At 34.8% G+C, this 10,107-nt stretch overlaps 1 pseudogene; it reads right to left on the bottom strand.

Annotated features, from left to right (window-relative positions):
- On the bottom strand, positions 483-8,043 carry LOC104724021 (annotated as a pseudogene).

The following is a 10,107-nucleotide window of genomic DNA, read 5'->3' on the forward strand; positions in this document are numbered from 1 at the left end:
TAAGACATTTATTACCCCAGTCCCAGTGGGTGTACGCCCTTTGTCTGTGGATTCTATGGAAAGCATGCCATATGATACAGGTTTTGGCTTCACTTATAGCAATATGAGAGAAACTTCTCATAATCTCCGGACTCTATTGCCACTGTCACTGTCTGCTGATGCTTCTGACGCGTTTGGCCTTTTTGAATTATTTTTCTCTAGCAAACTAGCACAAATTGCAGCACCTCTTAATATTTGAATATGATAGCACCGTAAGTTACGTCCGATTCGTTGTTAAAAAAAAGGTCCTGCAAGGTTGAAAGGGAACTCCAACAACAATAATAATCGCAAGGTGAGGGTGACATCTGAGATAAACCTTATCTTTGGTCAGCTTACTGTGGATGTCTACAAGTATTGTCATCCATTTGTTAACATTAGTTCCTATTTTTATGTATTTCCAAATTCCAATGACCTACTAATGCTTTTTTCTTTTCCATTGTTGCTGCAACTGAAAAGTTCATCTGCTTTATGATATTTTCTCATTCACAACATTAGGGAACAGTAGGCTTTACTTTGTCTATACAACAACAACTACAAAATTTCCTTGGTTCTTCCATTGGTATGTAGAGCTATAACCTCCCCTACCTGAAACTATCAAGAGAGAGACAATACACATAGTCGTCACGACAGCCAACAAATATCCGGCCACCGATCATCACTGGTGAGGAGAAAATGTCTCTCTGCAGCTCCAGCCTCGTGATTTCTTCAACTTTTGAGTCATGTGAATCTCTGTTGAGTATGGGACTCACACGAAGGACACGAACTCTTCCCGAGCTCGAGCATACAGTCACCAACCTGGAAAATGGAAACACAAGGAGCTATCATCATACATTCATGATCATTACATACATTCATATGTGCTTATTCGTGTAATTAATACCTGTCGGATGCAAGCAGTTGATACGATTCAAAATGCAGATTCTCATCGATGTATGCAGATGCTGTGATCGGTTCCCCGATACTGTATTCCCACACAAGACATCCGGATTCCTGAAGTGAATTCCACAGAACAGTCATGATCATTATACTGAAGTTTTGAGACTAGCGCCACAACAACTAATCCTCATGAACGTCCCTAACAACGTCAAACCTATTATAAAGGTGATTAACACAAAACTAAAACNTCCCACACAAGACACTCGGATTCCTGAAGTGAATTCCACAGAACAGTCATGATCATTATACTGAAGTTTTGAGACTAGCGCCACAACAACTAATCCTCATGAACGTCCCTAACAACGTCAAACCTATTATAAAGGTGATTAACACAAAACTAAAACTGATTTCCCTTGGAATAAATTTGACTCCACTAATTTTGCTACAGATCCAAGTATATCTTTAGTGCATTCACAAGCTGTTGATTTCAAGAGAGTATATTCCTTTTGACCTAAACGCAGATATCATAAGCCAATGAAGGCAGGAGACTTTTATAAAAATGGTGTCTCTCAGAAAGGACTCCTTCAAGATGCATCGAAAGAAATATGGTTTAGACTATGCATAGACATGATAACGTTGTACTTGCATGCACATAAGTCTACTTGGAATAAATATCGGTAGACAGCATAAGTGAACTATACACGACCGATGTCCAAGGGATATAAGAACGTACCGGTTCTAGTGAATAAACACTTCCATTTCTACAGCACACAAGCACCTGCAGAAAATTAGACGTGTAATTAGCCTTAGAGAGAAATCTCTACACAAAAAGGGTGGAATGCAGATGTACTCAGTAATCAAGAGCACCTGAGAAGGAAGCATATGTGACATACAAGGCCCAGCAAATATTGGTCCACCAGTCCTATACTGCATCAATGTAACAAGTAACTAAGTTTGAGCACTATGAGATGACCAAAACAATCTGACAGGAACAAAAGATGTGGAAAGCCGTATGGACTTTATGATATCATTCAAGTGAACTGGGATCAACTCATACACATACCCTCCAAATAATAGTTCCAGACGGACTCATAGCAATAACTTGGCCATTAACTAAGCAGCAAATGACTGTGACAGAAAATTGAGATTAACAATGATACTGGAATCAAAGAAACAGAAAGAATATAGTTAAGGAGGAAGAAAAACCGTTTCGGCTTGTTGGGCTAATGCATAAGGAACCAAAAATCGGTGCTTCTAGTTCAAGTAACCACAAGGTGTGGAATGGAGAATCCTGCATTTGCAAAATTAACCCGAATTAACAAGGCTCTATCTCCAATATTAGTCTATAAGAACAAATCTCCCTCTGGAGCCAAATGAAATGTAATTATGATCAGTTAGGCTAAACATCTCTATAGGGTAAGGCAGACCATAGAGGACCAAATTTTGTAGTGAACCATTGCTTCCAAGGACTATTCTGCTTAATTTATGTAAAGCAGAAAATTTTACATACAAAAGATATAGGATAAACAACACATAGATCAGAAGGCACATACCTCTATTGATACAGCTATCACGCGACCGCTTGTAGAAGCCACGTAAAGTGAACTATGACCCTGGGTGAAGCATCAAAGATGAATCAGGTAATATCAAGAGATTTCAGTAATTAAAAAAATATTTGAGCACAGACGACATGTTATAGCTGTGCAAGCAACTATGCCTTGGATAAAGTAGTTAAAGTCTGCACCTCATCAATTATAGGTGAAGCAAATATGCTCCCACCACATTGCAGTTTATAAACACAGCGTTGACTCCTATAGTCAAGGGCATAAAGATTGTGGTCATGTGATCCGCACCTGCATGAATGATGGAATATTAAGCTTAATGGTTGGTGACTTTACAAGAACTCTAGGCAAAATCTAGTCTACAGAATCAAAGAAAAACTTGAAGTAAACACAAAGGGAGCTAAAACAGTAAAATTATATTACTATAATCACTGCTCCTAAATTTATCTTCAAACTTCTTTGTCAGTTTCTATTTATTTTCACTATTTATTTTCACTAAGGTGATATCCTGTCACAGACTCAGTTCGAAGTGGTTATCATAACAATTTTTGACGAACCTAACGTATTATCTATGAAAAATAAATAAAACTATCATCAGTTCAATGTAAAGAAAACCATAAAATTAACCACTGGTAAGTATGAATGTAAGGTCCACTCCAACAAAAGCGAGACTGGAAGAAAGGAATTCAACATGTGGCACAAATATTATGACTATGATCACAGAACCACTCCTCTTCAATTCAGTAAAGTGACTTGGTGGATATGATAAACGAATAAGTCATAGGGTATTACCATATTAGTTGCGAAGATGTATCCACAACAGGTTGGCACTTTATCTTCATCCGAAAAAGAAATTAAATTGTCTTAAGTCAGCTAGCTATCTGAGAACAATTTCTAGGAATGAGCAGATATATGAAACAGAAATTAAAGCGGCAATAAGGTAGACAAACAAAGTACAAGGTGAACGATCAATTTTCCTTCAGATCATACCTCGCCACTTGCTTGGAATGTCCAACATAAGCTTCCAGTTGAGAAATCTAAAAAATATAATTTTCCTTTGTAGCAACCAATAACGACCTAGCATTGGAGATGTCACTAAAACTGTTCAAGTATAGAAAGATACAGTGATGTTTACAAATTGATGAGAAGACTAACCTGACTAAAATCATCAACTACCATGGCTGAACCTTCTATCCTTCCCTCTAGAATAGTTTCCCAATATATAGCGCCACTAATTAGCACAGTAAAGTGTATCATTTGTTAGAAGTCCAGCCTATTTCGTATCAAAAATAAACACAAACCTCTCATTTCATATTAGATCCATTCCAATAATCAGTAGTTCAATAAAAACTTAAAATTTCATATGCTAGATAGTGATTTCAATTTAACTAGAACGATGATGACACCTCTTTGATTATGATAACGTACCAATGATGCATACCTTATTGGCGTCAATGCACGAAAATTTGCGTGAGTGAGACCCAATGAATAGATAAGTTTTTGAATGCTTCAATACAACTAGGGGCGAGGCATCTACACAAGACTCCATATGAACTTTCCATAATTCTTGCATAGAGACCATTTGGTTCCTTGGAATCTCCACCAACCAGTTTTCTTGGTTTGCCTCTTCAATACTACATGACTTTATAGAATATACCTTATTACATCGACTGAATGCACATTGTATTTGAGAAAATCCTGAATCCCATGATTTATTTTCTTTCATTCTTTTGGGAGAAAAATGTTCTGAATCAATTTTAAATCGCTTTGGGGAATTATTCTTCTCACACTGCATTCCTGAAGGTGTTGGGCCTGACGTAACACCAGAATGTAGTGACACAGTTCTAGTAACCAACCCATTACCATTCTGACTCTTTGTCTTGTGGTCTAGTTTCTGAGTGGTGTTGTGTTGCATATCTTCTCTCACCTTACCTTCCGTGTTTGACAGACAGATCAAAAGCCTAGATGGACTTCGAAATTGGTAAATCAATCTCATATCAATACCAAGACTATGTGAAAGATGTGTTGCGGCTAAGGAGTCTCCACCAATCGCAAAGAAATCATCATCGTCTGAAACTTCTTTGACCAGTAATGCATCACAGACAGCCTATATCAAAAGTTAACGAAATGATATAACTCCTTTTCTATCATCAATAAGATTCTGAAGATTAAAAATAAACAAACAATGTTCTCTACATTTTTCATAAGCATAATTAATCAACCAAAAACTGAGATTCTAAACTTCTCTCTTTCCAAAGAAATTTAGATTAGTATCCTAACACAAGTATTGCATTTGCTTTTAAGTTCCTTGCACCTCATGTTCTCTACTCCGTGTTCCTTTACTCCAGGCTCAACATTATGATCACAAATCTGACAGAAAAATACCCTTAAACACCCTTACACCCTAAACAGTTACCTTTATGACCAACTCTAGTTTCTCATTCCAACTATATCTCCCACCCAGAATGGCAACCGTCCAAAGGTTACCCAAAGAAAATGATCAAATATTTCATTTTTAATATGGTTTAGAGAGAATAAGAAGCAATCAGATACCAAAAAGGCTTACTCATAAGGAGAAAATAAAACGTGTATGTAAGCACAGGAAATTGTCTGACCTTTTTAATAGTTTGCAGTAAACTATTAGTTACATTGCTATGCATCATATTTTGAGCAAGGGTTGTAAGACAGTTCAACCTTGCTAGTGCTTCATAATCAACTTTTCCACTTGAAATAAGTGGCAGTGACTCCACCAAAAAAAAATGGTTTGGAACCATCACCGAAGGAAGTTTTTCGCTCATCCATTTTCTGATAGCAAATATGATACCATCACCCGAATTGCTTTCCTTGTTCAGCACCAAAAAAGCCTTAAGTGAAGCAAGCTGCTTCTCATCTCTGCTAAGTAGTACAACAGCTTCAAAAACATCTGGATTTAGTTCGAGAGTTGTTTCAATCTCTTCAAGGGCCATGCGTTTTCCATTGAGTTTAACAGTTCGATCCCTTCTCCCAATAAAAACCAAATCACCACTAGGAAGCTGTCGTCCATAATCACCAGTTCTATAATAAAGCTGGCTTCCACAATCATTCTTTAAATGATTACAGAGCGAGTTATTATGTAGCTTTACGTAGCTTTGGGACTCTACTGAGGAATGCATGTACCCTTGTGAAAGACAGAGACCACCAACACATATTTCTCCCTCATCAGGTTTATCTTCGTCCCCAAGAAGTACAACTTTGCAATTGGAAATTGGCTTGCCAATAGGAACACTACTAATCTCGCCGGTCTTCAAGAGTCTTGGCAACCCACTGCAGTCAAAATAAGTGCAGTCCCCTGACACCTACTAACAAAACAAAACGCTAATTCATACACATTCAATTTCAACAAACTACTCCATAAGTAAAGAGAATGCATAAAGGATATATTATTACTCTGACCAGCTACAACAAGTTAGACAATGCCTAAGTATCAAATAAGTGAAATTAAGAAGTCTTCAGGGTATTTACATTCAAATCAAAAGCAGATAGTAATTCTCGACATCTTTTAAAACATAAACAATAGCTGGCACTGCTACAAACTTTTTAAATACACCACCTTAAGAAGATTTTCTAATATCAAGTTATGGTAAGCATAATTTTCTCACCTCTGTACTCCCATATAGATTCAGAAAACATGTTTCAGGAAGTAGGTTGTGAAGTGAATCCCACAAGCTCACAGGAAAGGGTTCGCCACTTAAAACTACCAGCTTCAGGCACATTTGAAGCTTATTGTGTCCACGATGTTGTAAAGTTGGTAGAATAGCTCTCATCATCGATGGGACAGCTAGGAGCCTACTGATAGAATACACCTATCAAGATGGATAAACTTTCATGAACATTACTTAAATGGAAAGTAAAAGTAATAAAAGGAAAGATAAAGCAGTTTTACTCTGATGATAGGAACCTTAACTCAAGCAACCAACAAGAAAAGCTAGATCTGTTCTTCATGGATAAAGTTACATTATTCATGATCCAACAAAAAATTCTAGTCACACCATATGCTGTTCTTAAAGATAAATCATAAGTAGAATGAAGTTAAATAAAAGAAACTAGAAAACTATCATTATGCAACATGGCATCCAATGAATTTATCATAACAAAGATAAGATATGATACAGTACTACTTTATGCATTGTTTATTACTAATATGCAGCCTAGTGAAGATGCTTAAACCAATTTCAGAATTTTGAAATGGATAGTTAAGAACAGAAAAAGGAGAAACGGCTGATTAACATCTAAAATATATTGGCAACAAAAATACTTTGGTTAGGAAATATTATAGAGTTCTCAAACAATATGACACCTACAGAAAGTGATTTTTTTTCTTTCCAAACTATAGAAAACATAACTCTCACCTCCAAAAAGTGAATGATAGATAGCATATTCTCTTTTAGTAGAGTAAATGGAGGGATGACTAATGGGGTGGAATTAAGAATAGCACCAAGAAACTCCTGCAGATGATCAACAAAACCAACTGAAGTCTTAAACACCAATCGCTGCTCTCCGACAACAGGATAGAACTCTTGCATCCACAAGAAGCGATTTAAAAGTCCTGCAGAGAAGGGACAGGAATATCAAATGTTATCATTTTGTATGAAAAAGAAGTGCAAAGACCAAAAAACTATAGATGGATTCATTTCCATCAGCTACAAAAAAAAAAAAAAGTTACCTACCATTAGATACACCATGTCACTTACAATGGATAGAAAATAAATCATAGAATAATCAATCAACAGAAAGATTAAAATATATGAAAACAGCTATGAGAAAACCTTGGACAAACTAAATGTATAAGATGAGCTACAGATATGCTATATAGCATATCTATTCCAACAAGATATGCAAATATCACAAAGGGTCTAAGTTTTTATGCAAGTCGAGAGAGTTATAGCTACCATCTTCACAAAGAAGCAATAGCAATCCAACATTGCAAACTATATTTACCCAGAACGAAGAGGTTTATTTTTCCCATCCATTTTAAGGTCAAACATGTGATCTATTATTGATAAATGCCGAATTCTATAAGCCTGTATATCTTTATCGAACTAATAAGAACTTCGAATTTCAAGATCATCACACCTAACAATTTATTTGCATTTAGCAGAAACAGGTTCAAACAGTTGTATAATGAAAAGAAACAAATCCTAACCTTGTTCAGTGCCACAAACTCCTTTTGGCTTCCCAGTAGATCCTGAAGTATACATGAGATAACAAAATTTTCTTTGCCTTTCTTTCTGGCAAGGCCAAATAAAGCTTGAGCAACCAGTTTCTACACTCAATTTCTCATCCATTGAAAACAATAATACAGGGCAGACGTTGCTCTCCACAAGCCAATGTGATTTCTCAGAAGAAGAGCCGCAAGCAATAACAAGAGAAACATTTGAAGAGGAAATAAGAGACAAAACCCTTTCTCTAGGCCATGAAGGATCTAAAGGCAAAAAAGCTTCCCCACACCTCAGAACAGAGAACACACTGACTATGTATTCAACTGATGGTGGCATATATAAAGCCACTACCTTTGGCATATACACAGCTGAACCAGCCTCTGCAATGTCAAAAAGGTTAAAACTTTATCAGATAAGTAAAGAGCTTTAACACTCACAGAACCTTAGAAATATTGATAGAGCCTAAAAGGGTAATCTCGAGAATCATCGTCACCGAGGAAACGACGGAGACGAGAGGTGAAGGAATCGATGGATGAGGAAAGCTCGGCGAACGTGAAACATTTGTCTCCGTCGTATACAGGCGGAGAAGTAGAAGGTTCAACTGATTCCGAGCTAATCCTCCTCGCCATCAAGCCTGAAGCTTGAATCACGGCGATTTTATGAGGGTTTTTGGAGGCTGCATCGACGAATTCATGAGAAATGCAGCAATTCTCCGGCTCATCTGCCGCCGCTTTCACTCATCTGCCGCCGCTTTCACCAGAAAGCTGTTTACTTTTTTTAGTGTAGAAATAAAAAAATGACTGGGTAAATGACAAAAATGTCCTTAGAAGCATCAGTGACCTCAGGCCTGTTGGTCAGCTAGTTCTGTCGACGTTCTTAACACTCAAACACTCAAACACTCAAACACTCAAACACGTGCTTGTTTTCTATAAATGGCAGAAAATAACTTAATTTACATAAGATAAACCTTAAGGATACCTTGAGGATAGCTTCAGAAAAGACAAGAACCAAACAGACTTTTGATTTCAGTGAAAATCTTGCTTATAGTGTCATGCCATTGGGATTTAATATTTGGTTACCAAAATGCTAAAATCAACTAGATTAAGACTCGTGCTAGAGCACAAGTTGAAATTTATTTTATTTATATTATAATTTTTATATAAAATGTAATTTATGTGTATTGTTTTTAAAAAGTTTTTTTGGATAAAACATTATACAATAAAATTATATGCTAAATATGATGATTTGAAAAAGACACCTATTTAGTAAATTTTATATTGTTAATAATTCAAGATAAGTATGCGTGCTATAACGCTGATTAAATTTTATTTTATTTAAAATAAATTATGGTGAATCAACACTGGTTAATACTTGATCGATATATTAATCGCTAGGCGTTAGCACGCGTGCATATTTAAGGTGAATCAACACAGGTTAATATGAAATTGAATTTAAATATTCAAATTTTGACATGTTACTCAGTAAAATTTTTAATTCAATAGATATTATTTTTAAAAAATAATATTATTAAAACTTAAATATTATATAGATTGAACAATTTAAATTTGTTTTTAAAAATTCAACTTATGGTATATCCGAAAATAAAACTATTTTTAATTATTTTAAATAATATGATTATTTATTTGTTTCACAAAATAGACTCATATATAAAAATGAGAGGTGAAGTATAATGATAATCAATAAATTAATATGTTAAATTAGATATCAAAAGATTTTATTTGATGCATAATTTAATAAAGGAAATTAATATGGTAAGTTAGATTATATAAAATGATTCTTTAGGATATTCTCTTTATGATTTTCGGAAACAACGTGCTCTAGTAATAAAATATTCCAAAAATAAATTAAGGTTGCACCTACTATTTAACTTGTAACCAATTAATCTATAACCCATTTGTAACCAACTTCTTAAAATTATATAGTCTACAAAATATTGTTGTATACTTCCGTTTTATTATAAACGGGATTCTATGTAATATTTAAAAGATAAGAAAACCTAATTAAAACATAAATATGTGATTTTTGTTTCACTTTTATTTGATTTTATATTTAAATTATTTTGAATAATTATATAATAGATTTAGTTAATAAAATTTGTCATTATTTTCTGCATATAATAATATATATATATATATATTTGAAGTACATTTGGGAAAAAAATCTTGGAATTTCAACTTATTTAAAATCCCAAATCCATAGACATTTAAAATATTTAGTTACCAAAATTCTAAAATCAATTTTAGGTAATATTTAAAAGATAAGAAAATCTCTCAACCTAATTCAAACATAAATATTTTCAATTTTATTTGATTTTATATTTACCCAAACACTAGGTTGTATATGGAAAAGCCCAAAGCTGTGGTCTTTTTAACATTGTACAAAGTTGTGGTCTTTGGGGGGGGGGGGGGGGG

Source organism: Camelina sativa, chromosome 11, assembly GCF_000633955.1.
Source record: "Camelina sativa cultivar DH55 chromosome 11, Cs, whole genome shotgun sequence".
Lineage (NCBI taxonomy): Eukaryota > Viridiplantae > Streptophyta > Magnoliopsida > Brassicales > Brassicaceae > Camelina > Camelina sativa.